This window comes from Dipteris shenzhenensis, chromosome 10, assembly GCF_047967505.1.
Source record: "Dipteris shenzhenensis isolate YYH24624 ecotype China chromosome 10, Dip_SZ_1.0, whole genome shotgun sequence".
Classification (NCBI taxonomy): Eukaryota; Viridiplantae; Streptophyta; class Polypodiopsida; order Gleicheniales; family Dipteridaceae; genus Dipteris; species Dipteris shenzhenensis.
Window position 1 is genome coordinate 8,357,061 of NC_141605.1, and position 11,294 is coordinate 8,368,354.

Below are 11,294 nucleotides of genomic sequence, written 5' to 3' on the forward strand. Positions count from 1 at the left end.
CTATATCTATACCCATATGTATATGTATATGTATATGTATATGTATATGTATGTATATATGTATATGTATGTATATATGCATATGCAGAGAGAGAGAGAGAGAGAGGATAAAATAAGGTAACAACACTTGATCCAAAACAAGACTTTAATTTATTGACCACTGTCCCTACAAAGTGGATATTTGGAAGATACACATCAGTGAAATAATGTCTTTCATTAGATTGCTCTTAACCATCTCTTTCACAATTTTTCCTTTTACTTTTCTATACATGACCTCTAAATGGTGTTGGCATCAAGTCAACTAGATTGGTCTTCATGAGGACACTGTTTAAACCTAACTACATTGATAAGGGTACAATATGTGCTTGGGGAATGCACTCAAAAATAAGTACCCATATGATGTGGGTCAATATAAAGGTTTCTTAATTCAATAAACTCACATTGATATGTAGACAAAATGGTTTGTGTGTGTGTGTGTGTGTGTGTGTGTGTGTGCACGCGTTTGTGTAGATTAAAAATTCCCATCAATAATTGAGCCATACAATTAATTCCATCAATTGGATAAAAAGTAAAAAAAGGAAAACATATAAGGAAAAAATGTTTGAGACATCTAAGTTGAAAAACTCAACAACTAGAGTTTGCAAAAATTTTGATCAAAATTAATAATCTTTAATAATATTGAGTTTGACAAACATAATATTGAAAAAAGATGTCCAATCCTCACGCAGTCTAAGTTTTGAGGTCGAGGTCCACATACCTGCCATCATCCAAACAAACTACTTGTTAGAACATCATAGTTATGTTTGGGTAGATAGGTAATGCCTGTTTTCCTCGACTTTTGTTCTCTCTTTACCTAGGAATATAGACAACCATATGGATTCTTAGATAATTAAAAAAAATTTAAGCAACAAGTGAAGTTTAAGCCACAATTGGAGTAAGGAGCAAATGAGTGATTTCATGGGGGGTACATAAAAGAATAATTCATCATCGAAAAAGTATACGTGTGTGTGTGTCTGTGTGTGCACGCGTGTCTGCATGTGCACACGTGTGTGTGTGTGTGTGTGTCATGTGTGTGTGTGTGTGTGTGTGTGCACGCGCGCGCGCGCGTGTGTGTGTGTGTGTGTGTGTGTGTGTGTGTGTGGCCCACCCCCAAACCAGAGGGTAAGACCACATGGTGGGGAGTAAGCCCACCCCACCTACTAATAACAAGTGAATAAAAGTGGATCTGTATGATAAGTGTCAAAATGAAAGAATGATGCCACTAGTAAATGCATAAACCACTTTTGCAAAATAGATATAAATAGTAAAAAATAAGGAGGATCACAAAATGACTAGGGATTATCCATGCTAAAGAATTATCCAATGGATGTGAATTAATTGTATGGCACTAGCCCAACCAAAGGCTAGTTGGGAAATCAAAGTGTGTGTTTAGATTGAAAATTCCCATCAATAATTGAGCCATACAATTAGTTCCATCAATTGGATAAAAGGTAAAAAAGGAAAACATATAAGGAAAAAATGTTTGAGACATGTAGGTTGAAAAACCTGGACTGGTCAAAGGCATTTGATCGACCCTTGCTTTTAAACAAGCCAAGTGCTCGTATTTTATTTTGTAAAAAAGAATTACTTCCTGATGATGATACTTTGTTGCTATTTCCTTTTGCATCCAAGAATTATGGATTGGGATATATTATCAACTCCTTTGGCACTTTCTTTCTTAATAGATGCTACAAATGCTTTTTACCGGTTCCCAAATTAAAGCTTATGTACCTCCTTACTATTCATTAGGAGAATCTTGGGCTCAAAAAGGGCCTCATAAGGATGTGATTAAGAAAAATGGTCATCTCCTAATCTTGAAGTGAAAAGGGCATGGTAAGAGGCAATTAAGGGGGAGATTTTACTATTATTAAAGAGTGCGCGTGTGTCCTATGAACTACTCTACTACAACAATTCTCAATGTGAAAGTAAACAAAATACAACCATATACCATAACTATAGGGTAGCTGCCACATGGCAGCCTACCATTGGTAGAGCCGAGTATGGGGGGTCCCAATCCCTCGCCTCCTAGCCACGCATGACCTCCTTCAGCCCCTAGCAAAAAAGCCGGCAGGACTGAAGGAGGGTCCATCTATTTTAGCTCATATATGCCAAGGATAATATATGTATCCCATGCTTATGGGATTTCTCTCAATAATCTATCCATGTGTCATCACGTGTATCATGCCCTTATTTAATCAGCACCCACGAGGCCCGGGGGATTCACAAGAGGAAACTTATGATATCACGTGAGTGTACAATAGGGGGGTTTTTTTTAATGAGGCATAAGCTTATACATTAGGGGTGGGGGGCCTTTTATTTTTTCCCAATATTGAATTTAAGTTAGGGGGGCCATGCCATATTTAAGAGGGGGAGACATAGTATAGGTAACCTTGGATAACTAGTCCAAACAAGTTTGGTTTTGTGTATGGTTTTAAATAGTCATAGGGAAAGTAATCTAAATTTTCTTATTGTGCGATCTAAATGCTTGAGAAAGAACATAGATTTAAGGAAAGGGGGGACATAATAGAATTTTGGTGGTATCTTATAAGCTTAAATAGGGGTGTTTTATCATCCTACATGGATCTTAAATAGGGGGTTTTCTTGAAGTTCATGCACGCAGGTGACGTCCCCATTTCATGAAGAGTGAATCCCCCGGGCCACGAGGGGGTTTGTACGACACCAAGGCCCTTATTGACCTTTATTTCCAACACCCCCCCATGGTCCAAACACCACGAGTGAACTTTTGACTAGCCAACAAATGCTGAACACCCACTAAGGGCCAGACCAGCCCAAAAACCTGACCACCCACATAGAGCTGAGTCAGCCAATCACAATTGCTAGAAAGTTCCCGAGGGCTGACACAGGTCATCACTTCCCATGCCAACTGCCATTTCAAGCTATAGACAATAGTCGCAATAGTCCACGTGTAGTTGCTTTCAATGCAGCCGTCGTCGTGCACCATCATGCCATGTGTAGATCCACACAGCTTGCAAGATGTCCCTGCACTGATACCACTGTAGGGTAGCTGCCGCATGGCTACCATTTGTAGTGCCGAGTATGGAGGGTCCCAATCCCCTGCCTCCTAGCCATGCATAACCTCCTTCAGCCCCTAGCAAAAAAGCCAGCAGGCCTGAAGGAGGGTCCATCTATTTTAGCTCATATATACCAAGGATAATATATGTATCCCATGCTTATGGGATTTCTCTCAATAATCTGTCCACGTGTCATCACGTGTATCATTCCCTTATTTAATCAGCACCCACAAGGGGGTTTGGACCACACCACTTGAGGCCCTTATTGGCCTTTATTTCCAACAATAACATCCCAAAATTGAGAATAATTCACTACCGTACCGTCCCTTCTGATAAAATGTCAAAGTGGGAGTCAATTTACATACTCACATTCATGTCAGTAAATTGCAAAAACTACAACAATACTCATGACTATTCTCCAATAGAAAGTCCAATCCTATTTATCAGTAGTTGGAGATAATCCACTGTAGAATACTCCTTGAAGTTTCCAACATCGTATCTTCATGCCTTAGATTTTTCAATGCAAACCCAATGGAGAGGTATGCCAACTCACTTGGCACCATCGCAACCAAATGAAAGTTAGAAATTTTCATTCTAGTTGTGGTAGCCAGGTTTTAATGCCGGCATACATATGTTATCCATGCACTCTATCTAGGCTAGCATAATCACATCTTAGCATTCTAGTATTTGAAAATAATCAGAGGTTGGCATTTAAATAGTTTAATAAAATGCTTATAAAATGTTATAGAAATTCCTAATGGTGTGTGTAGACTAATTAAAGTCCCCGTTTTCCTTCGATCAATTCTCAACCAATCATGATGTTAAATCATGTTAGGCCTACAAACAAGAACCCAAAAAATGATGCATACTACATATAGATCAAAGGGTAAAATATGTCTTTACTTATCTCATATCCAAGAAAATCCCATGTTTCACTTGAATTAACTTTAAAGTTAAAAAATGCTTATGAAATGCTAAACAAGTTCTAAGGGACTATAGGGAAATCCCGAAGATATGGGATCTAATCCATTTTACAGATAAGGTTTCCATGTCACTGCATCAATAAAAAGGATAATAGACCAAGGTTAGGGAAACACATAAGAAACTCCTTTATTCCCTTAAATAATTATATTTATCTCCATAAATTGCCATATAGAGTGAGAAAACCAAGGACTCCATAATAGAATGAAAACACCAAGGGGAGTCCATAGTGTCAAGCCATTAATCCAATCATCGAAGTGTTAAATGGTCATGGACATTTCTTGTTCCAAACAAGGTCACCAATTTCAATGCCAATCCCTACAATCTAAATAACTTCTGATACCCGTATACCCTCTTCTACAATCATGATCAAAGGCTTTGAGAATGGGATGAAGCAAATGTGAAGATAGTGGGAGAGAGGAAGGAGTCTCACTTGAGGCTTTCTCACAAGCACAATGGGGGAATACACACAAAGGTGGAGGCTGAAAACAGTTTTCCTCTTCTTAGTTGTGAAAGCCAAAAGAACTCAAGTACAAAGAAAATAGAAGAACCCTATATGTGGGTCTCAAACCAAACTCAACTAACTAAGGTGGCATACTAACTGAGCCACAAACGAGAGTAGATAAGGATAGCTGTCATCCAGCTATTATTCGTGGGCGGTGTACCAACCGCATCTCCAGCCAACAAGTCGGTGACATAAATACACAATAGTCACCCTAGCATATCACGAGTGGAGCTCGATATCTCAACACTCCCCCTCGAGCTCAATCCCAATTCCTGCACACCAAGCAGGTCTCTGAACTTGCGCAGCTTCTCTGCGCCCAATGCTTTTGTGAATATGTCAGCTACCTGGTCCTCTGTGCTGACATAAACTAGATCAATAAGACCTAGTAAAACCTTCTCCTGCACATAGTGATAATGCACCTCAATGTGCTTTGTTCTAGCATGAAAGACTGGGTTCTTTGCCAAGTGTATGCTGCTCATGTTGTCACAATAAATGACAACTGGCCTATCTGTAGACTGATGCATATCATAGAGTAGCTTATGCAACCAAGCTACCTCACATGCAGCCATTGCTGCACCCCTGTACTCAGCCTCTGTGCTCGACAAGGCAACTGTAGGCTGTTTCTTGCTGCTCCAAGTGACTGCAGCACTCCCAAAAGAGAACACATATCCACTGGTAGATCGTCTATCAGAAATACTACTAGCCCAATCAGCATCAATGTATCCATGCAACTGTATCTGAACCCCAGCCTCATAAAATAGTCCATACTGCAATGTGGACTTCACATACCTGAGTATGCATCTAGCCGCATCCAAATGCGGTTTCCTTGGAGCCTACATAAACTGACTTACCAACCCAATAGCATAGCTCAAATCTGGCCTGGTAATAGTCATGTAAATCAAACTTCCTACTATGCGTCTGTACATAGTAGGGTCTTCCAAAAGCTCACCTGCATCTGCGCTCAGCTTCACATTCTGCTCCAAAGGAACTGAAATAGGCTTACAGCCTGTCATCCCATATTTGGACAGCATGTCCAATCCATACTGCCTCTGCAAGAGCTGTATCCCACTTGGTGATCTAATCACCTCAATGCCCAAGAAATAACGCAGCTCTCCCAAATCCTTCATCTCAAACTTCTGCCTCAATAGCATTTTCACATGAAGGATATCTTCATCACTATCACCTATGATGATCAAATCATCAACATAAATGACAAGCAGCATAATCCCTTTCTCTGTTTTTCTCACATAGAGTGAGAAATCTGCCTTGGAAATCTGAAAGCCAATAGTGACAAGATACTGTCCTATCTTGTCAGACCATGCTCTAGGTGCTTGCTTCAAGCCATACAAGGCTTTCTTTAACCTGCAAACAAACTCAGGATGAATAGCATGAACATAACCTGCTGGTTGCTCCATAAAGACCTCTTCTTGCAAATCACCATGCAAGAAGGCATTCTTTACATCCATCTGATGTAAAGACCATCCCTTTGATGCGGCCATAGCAATGGCTGCCCTTACGGTTGCCATCCTTGCAACCGGGCTGAAAGTTTCTTCATAATCAATGCCATATGTCTGTGCATACCCCTTGACAACTAATCTTGCCTTGTATCTATTCACAGAACCATCTGCATTGTGCTTGATCTTATAAACCCACTTACAGCCAATTGCATTCTTGTCTTTAGGCAAAGGCACCAATTCCCATGTAGCATTTGCATCCAACGCATCCATTTCTTCATCCATGGCTTTCTCCCATTTTTCATTTCCCATGGCTTGCTCAAAAGAAGTAGGTTCTGGTTCCTGTATCACTTTGACCATATAGGCATAGTGAATGGCTATAAATCCATCATATTTCAACCTATCCACAGGATATCTAACCCTGGTAGACCTGCGCAAAATAGGCTCACTTCTAGGTGCTCTCAAAACATCCCTGGTCTTCCTTACTCCAGGTGTAACAACAGAAGGAATACCCAACTCATCATCAATGCTCTGTTCTAAGCCACTGGATTCACCATCCACACAAGAGTGACCTGCATTCACATCAAACATGGGATGATCTACCTTCTCTTTTCCTTTTCGTGATACCTGCATACCACTCTCTGCATTGCTTTGAGGAGATTCTCCTGATCTCAATCTGCCTGTCCATGGCGAAGTATGTGAACCACTACTAGATGACACTGCAGGTCCACTGATATTTTGTGATTGCTGTTGTGAATTCTGTGCAGCATTACCATTTGGTGCATCTACATCAATCATCACATTTACTGGTTTATACCAGCTGCTCATCTCATCAAAAACAACATCTCTGCTCACTGTAAACTTACGAGTAGAAGGGTTATAGCATCTATACCCTTTCTGGTACAGAGAATAACCAATAAAGACGCACTTCTCAGCTTTTGGATCCAACTTGGACCTCAACTCATCTGGCACATGGACATAGGCAATGCAACCAAAAATTTTCAAATGAGAAATATCTGGTTTCCTACCAGTATACATCTCCTCTGGCATCATGCCATGTATTGCTGCAGTGGGAGTCCTATTCATTATATAAACTGCTGTAGCAACTGCTTCAGCCCAATAATAATCTGGTAGATCTTTTTCATTTAGCATAGCCCGAGATACCTCTCCAATATGCCTGTTTTTCCTTTTTGCAATTCCATTTTGCTGTGGGGTATGACTGCATGAATATTGCTACTTTATACCATGCTCCTGCAAGAACCTTGCAAACTCATTTGAGAGGTACTCTCCCCCTCCATCTGACCTTAGGCATTTTATTTGCAGGCCTGTTTGTTTTTCAACCATAGCTTTGAAAGCTTTGAAGTGCCCAAACACTTCACTTTTCTTTTTCATAAAATACACCCAAAGTTTTCTGCTGAAGTCATCAATAAATGTGACAAAATAGTGACAGCCACCAATAGATGCAGCTTTAGTAGTCCACACATCAGAGTGGATTAATTCCAATGGCTTTTTACTCTCTTGAACATGCCTAGGAAAAGGTTTCCTTGCTATTTCCCAAATTGACAGGCTTCACAAACCTTGTGCATTTCTGCAACCTTGAATTTAGGCAATCCTGCAATAATATTTTGGGCTTGCATTGATTTAAGTCGATGTATATTAACATGACCAATGCGTTTGTGCCAGATATCAATATCTACAACTACACCGGTCCCATGTGCAAACATTGCTGCACTCAATTCAGGCATGTCCGCATCCAACGTAAACATCCTGCCCTTCTTCTTTCCTTTTGCTATCAAGCGACCATTATTTTTCATATCCTCAACAAAGCATCCATGAGGATTAAATTTGACCTGCAAGCCCTGCTCAACCATCTGACCAATAGAAACCAGGTTCTTGGTGATGTTCGGGACATGAAATACATCAGACAAGTATTTCTTTTTCCCATCCTGCATAGACAAAGGAATTTTGCCAATCTGCACAATAGGATGTGCAGTATCATCACCAGTCTCCACAAATCCTGGTTTTTCCATTTTCCTTGCATCCTGCATCCATTCAGCATGACCTGTCATGTGGTTTGACGCACCTGAGTCAACATACCACACATCATTGCTTTCTTCTGCACTTGTCACAGAATTTGTCATATGCTGCACCATAAACAAATGCTCATTTCTGTCATCACCCTGTCTACTAGAGGATGCATAATTGCCTTGCTGCAATTTTCCATTCATAATGTCATTCTGCTTTTTGTAACAGTCTTTAGCCATATGCGCCATTTTACCACAGTAGTAGCATTCAACATTGATGTTTGCATTTTGGCCTCTCTGCCATCCACCACGACCTCTTTGGCTCCCCCTGCCTCTAGAGTTACCACGTCCTCCTGCATAGGGCTGGTTTTCTTGCATTTGCTACATATTTTGATTTCTACCACGGCCTACAGATCGGCCTCCTCTACCTCTGCCTCTACCTCTGCCTCTACCTCTGCCAGCATTTGAGTAGAAGACAGTTTCTTTTGAAGTTCCTGTTGAAGAAGATGCACCACCATTTCTCTGCTCTTCAGAAATTAGAAGAGCAATCAACTCCTCAAAATCAAGAAATTTTTCATGGACGGCAATGGATGTCCGGAATTGTGCATAATCCTTTCCTAGACCATTCAAGGTCACAGAAACTAAATCGTCATCATCCACTGGCGACCCAATGGAAGCAAGTGCATCCGCAATTTTCTTCACCTTCATGTGGTAGTCATTGATGCTCATATTTTCTCTCTGCACATTGTGTAGCTCCTGCTTGAGCTGCATTTTCCTGGCTTGCGTATTTGTGATGTACATTTTTGCCAAAGTATACCACGCCTCCTTTGGCGTACTTGCATCCTGAATATGCACAATCATGGAGTCCGAAATACTGATAGACAGCCGGTACATAACTTTCCTGACTCTCTCATGCCATCCTTTAAATGCCTACATTTCCTGTTGATTGGGAACATTACGAAGAACAGGTTCTTCTTCATTTCCTGTAATGAACTCCCAATAGCCTTTTCCCATAAGGAAATTCGTCATTCTAAACTTCCATGCCTGGAAGTTGTTCTTGTCAAGCTTTTCAATGACAATCTGTGAAAGAGAATCAGATGCCATTTCAAAACACCGCAAAATATTATGTCACTGCAAAAAACATAGCTTTTGCCTCACACGGGCAGATCTGCAAAACTAACGAAAGTGGTATTTCACCACACAGTCACCTCCTAGTGACAATTTTGCATCAACAGGCAACAAGCATGAATCTGCAACTCCCAATATCTCTGCACACAGGCATACGATGCAATTTCTGCGGCAACTTTTCACCGACTAGCCGAGCAATGGTCGCACAGCCAAAACAGGGCCTTTTTCTGAGTGCTTGCGAAGAACTTCCGCCTTCAAAACGGGCCCCAAAATGACCTCGAATCGCCCTTTCCTGCAACATATAATGCCCTCTCGCCACACCGCGAAGGGCGTCTCAATCTGAGACAGTGCACTCTTGCACTTCTGGCTGTGCTACCTGTAGAGATTTGCTCCCAAACTCGAGAAAGGAAAGCAACACTGGTCCTCTTACTAGGACACTGTGAACTTGGCTTGCTTTCTTGAGCTCCTTACCACGAACAAGGCTCTGATACCATGTGAAGATAGTGGGAGAGAGGGAAGGAGTCTCACTTGAGGCTTTCTCACAAGCACAATGGGGGAATACACACAAAGGTGGAGGCTGAAAACAGTTTTCCTCTTCTTAGTTGTGAAAGCCAAAAGAACTCAAGTACAAAGAAAATAGAAGAACCCTATATGTGGGTCTCAAACCAAACTCAACTAACTAAGGTGGCATACTAACTGAGCCACAAACTAGAGTAGATAAGGATAGCTGTCATCCAGCTATTATTCGTGCGCGGTGTACCAACCGCATCTCCAGCTAACAAGTCGGTGACATAAATACACAACAGTCACCCTGGCATATCGCGAGTGGAGCTCAATATCTCAACAGCAAAGAGGTAAGTGAAGAGACATGGTAGCTAGCTAGGAATGGAAGGGAAATATGAAAAGCATAAGGAAAGGCAAAATGGAAAGAAAGGGAAGTACAAGTGCAAGGCAATAACCAAAACACTCACAATATATTGATAGCTTGATGTTGACTGATATATTAGATAATAGACAAGTACAACAATATATAGTGTGCCACTAGACTCTAAAAAGTCACAATGTCTATGGGATATCTCCCAATATGACACGTGGCATGTCTAGGACTCACTAGACTATAAAACCACTAGTACACTCATTGTTGACTCACTTTGGCTTCATATTCCAACACCCTCCCATGAAGGCAAGGGAGAGACTACTGGAATGGAACCAAGAATAGAACATGACAATGACGGTCTAAGGTGAGGGACTATTGGAATGGAACCAATAACAGAACATGACAATGACGGGGTCCAGGGACAACTACTCGGCTCTTTTGGTTAGGTAGTTGACCGTAACCCATGATTTTGAGGATGGAACCAACAGAGGAGTGTTACTACATCCCGGGCTCTCAGTAGTTGGACAAGTGAATGGTCACTCCCAGCTAGAACGTCTATATGAAATTCCTAAATTGACTATTGTAGTGAGATGTCAACAACTGACACACTTTGAGCGTTAATCTCTCCATATTCTTCAAAGCTCACTAGCTTCTAAGATTGCTAGCTCCTATTCTCATACTGCAATTGTCCTAGCATTGTAGTGCTTGGGCTACCCAGGTATGCAAGAGACCATTTCAAAAGAGATTGGTTAGACTTAATATCCTGTATGTAAATCATATGATGTAAATCACAAGGTTACCTTACTTTCCTCACACGAATAAAGGGATGTGGTCATCATTGTTCTAACAGTGTCATGGTTCCATGCTATAGATGATGTGATCCAATTCGATAGATCTTAGGAGCATGCCTCAGTCGAGTGCTCTTCACCCATTAGGGGAGAATTGAGGTCTCAAAAGGGCCTCATAAGGAATGGATTAGGGAATGCTTAGTGGGCTAATGCAAGAGGCTTGGAGGGTCCCAAGGAGGCCTAACCAGCCAACCTAGGTGTGTTAAGCCTACAATTGAGAGGTGGTCTCCCCCACATCAATGAGGGGAGGGGGCCAATTTTTGAAATTTGAATCTCCCTCCCTCCCTCTCTCTCCCTCCCCCACCCTCCCTCCTCCTCCACCTCCCCCTCTCCGTCTCCCTCTCCCTCTCCCTCTCCCTCCTCTCCCCTCCTCCTTCTTGCTCCTCCTCCTCCCTCCTCCCCCTCC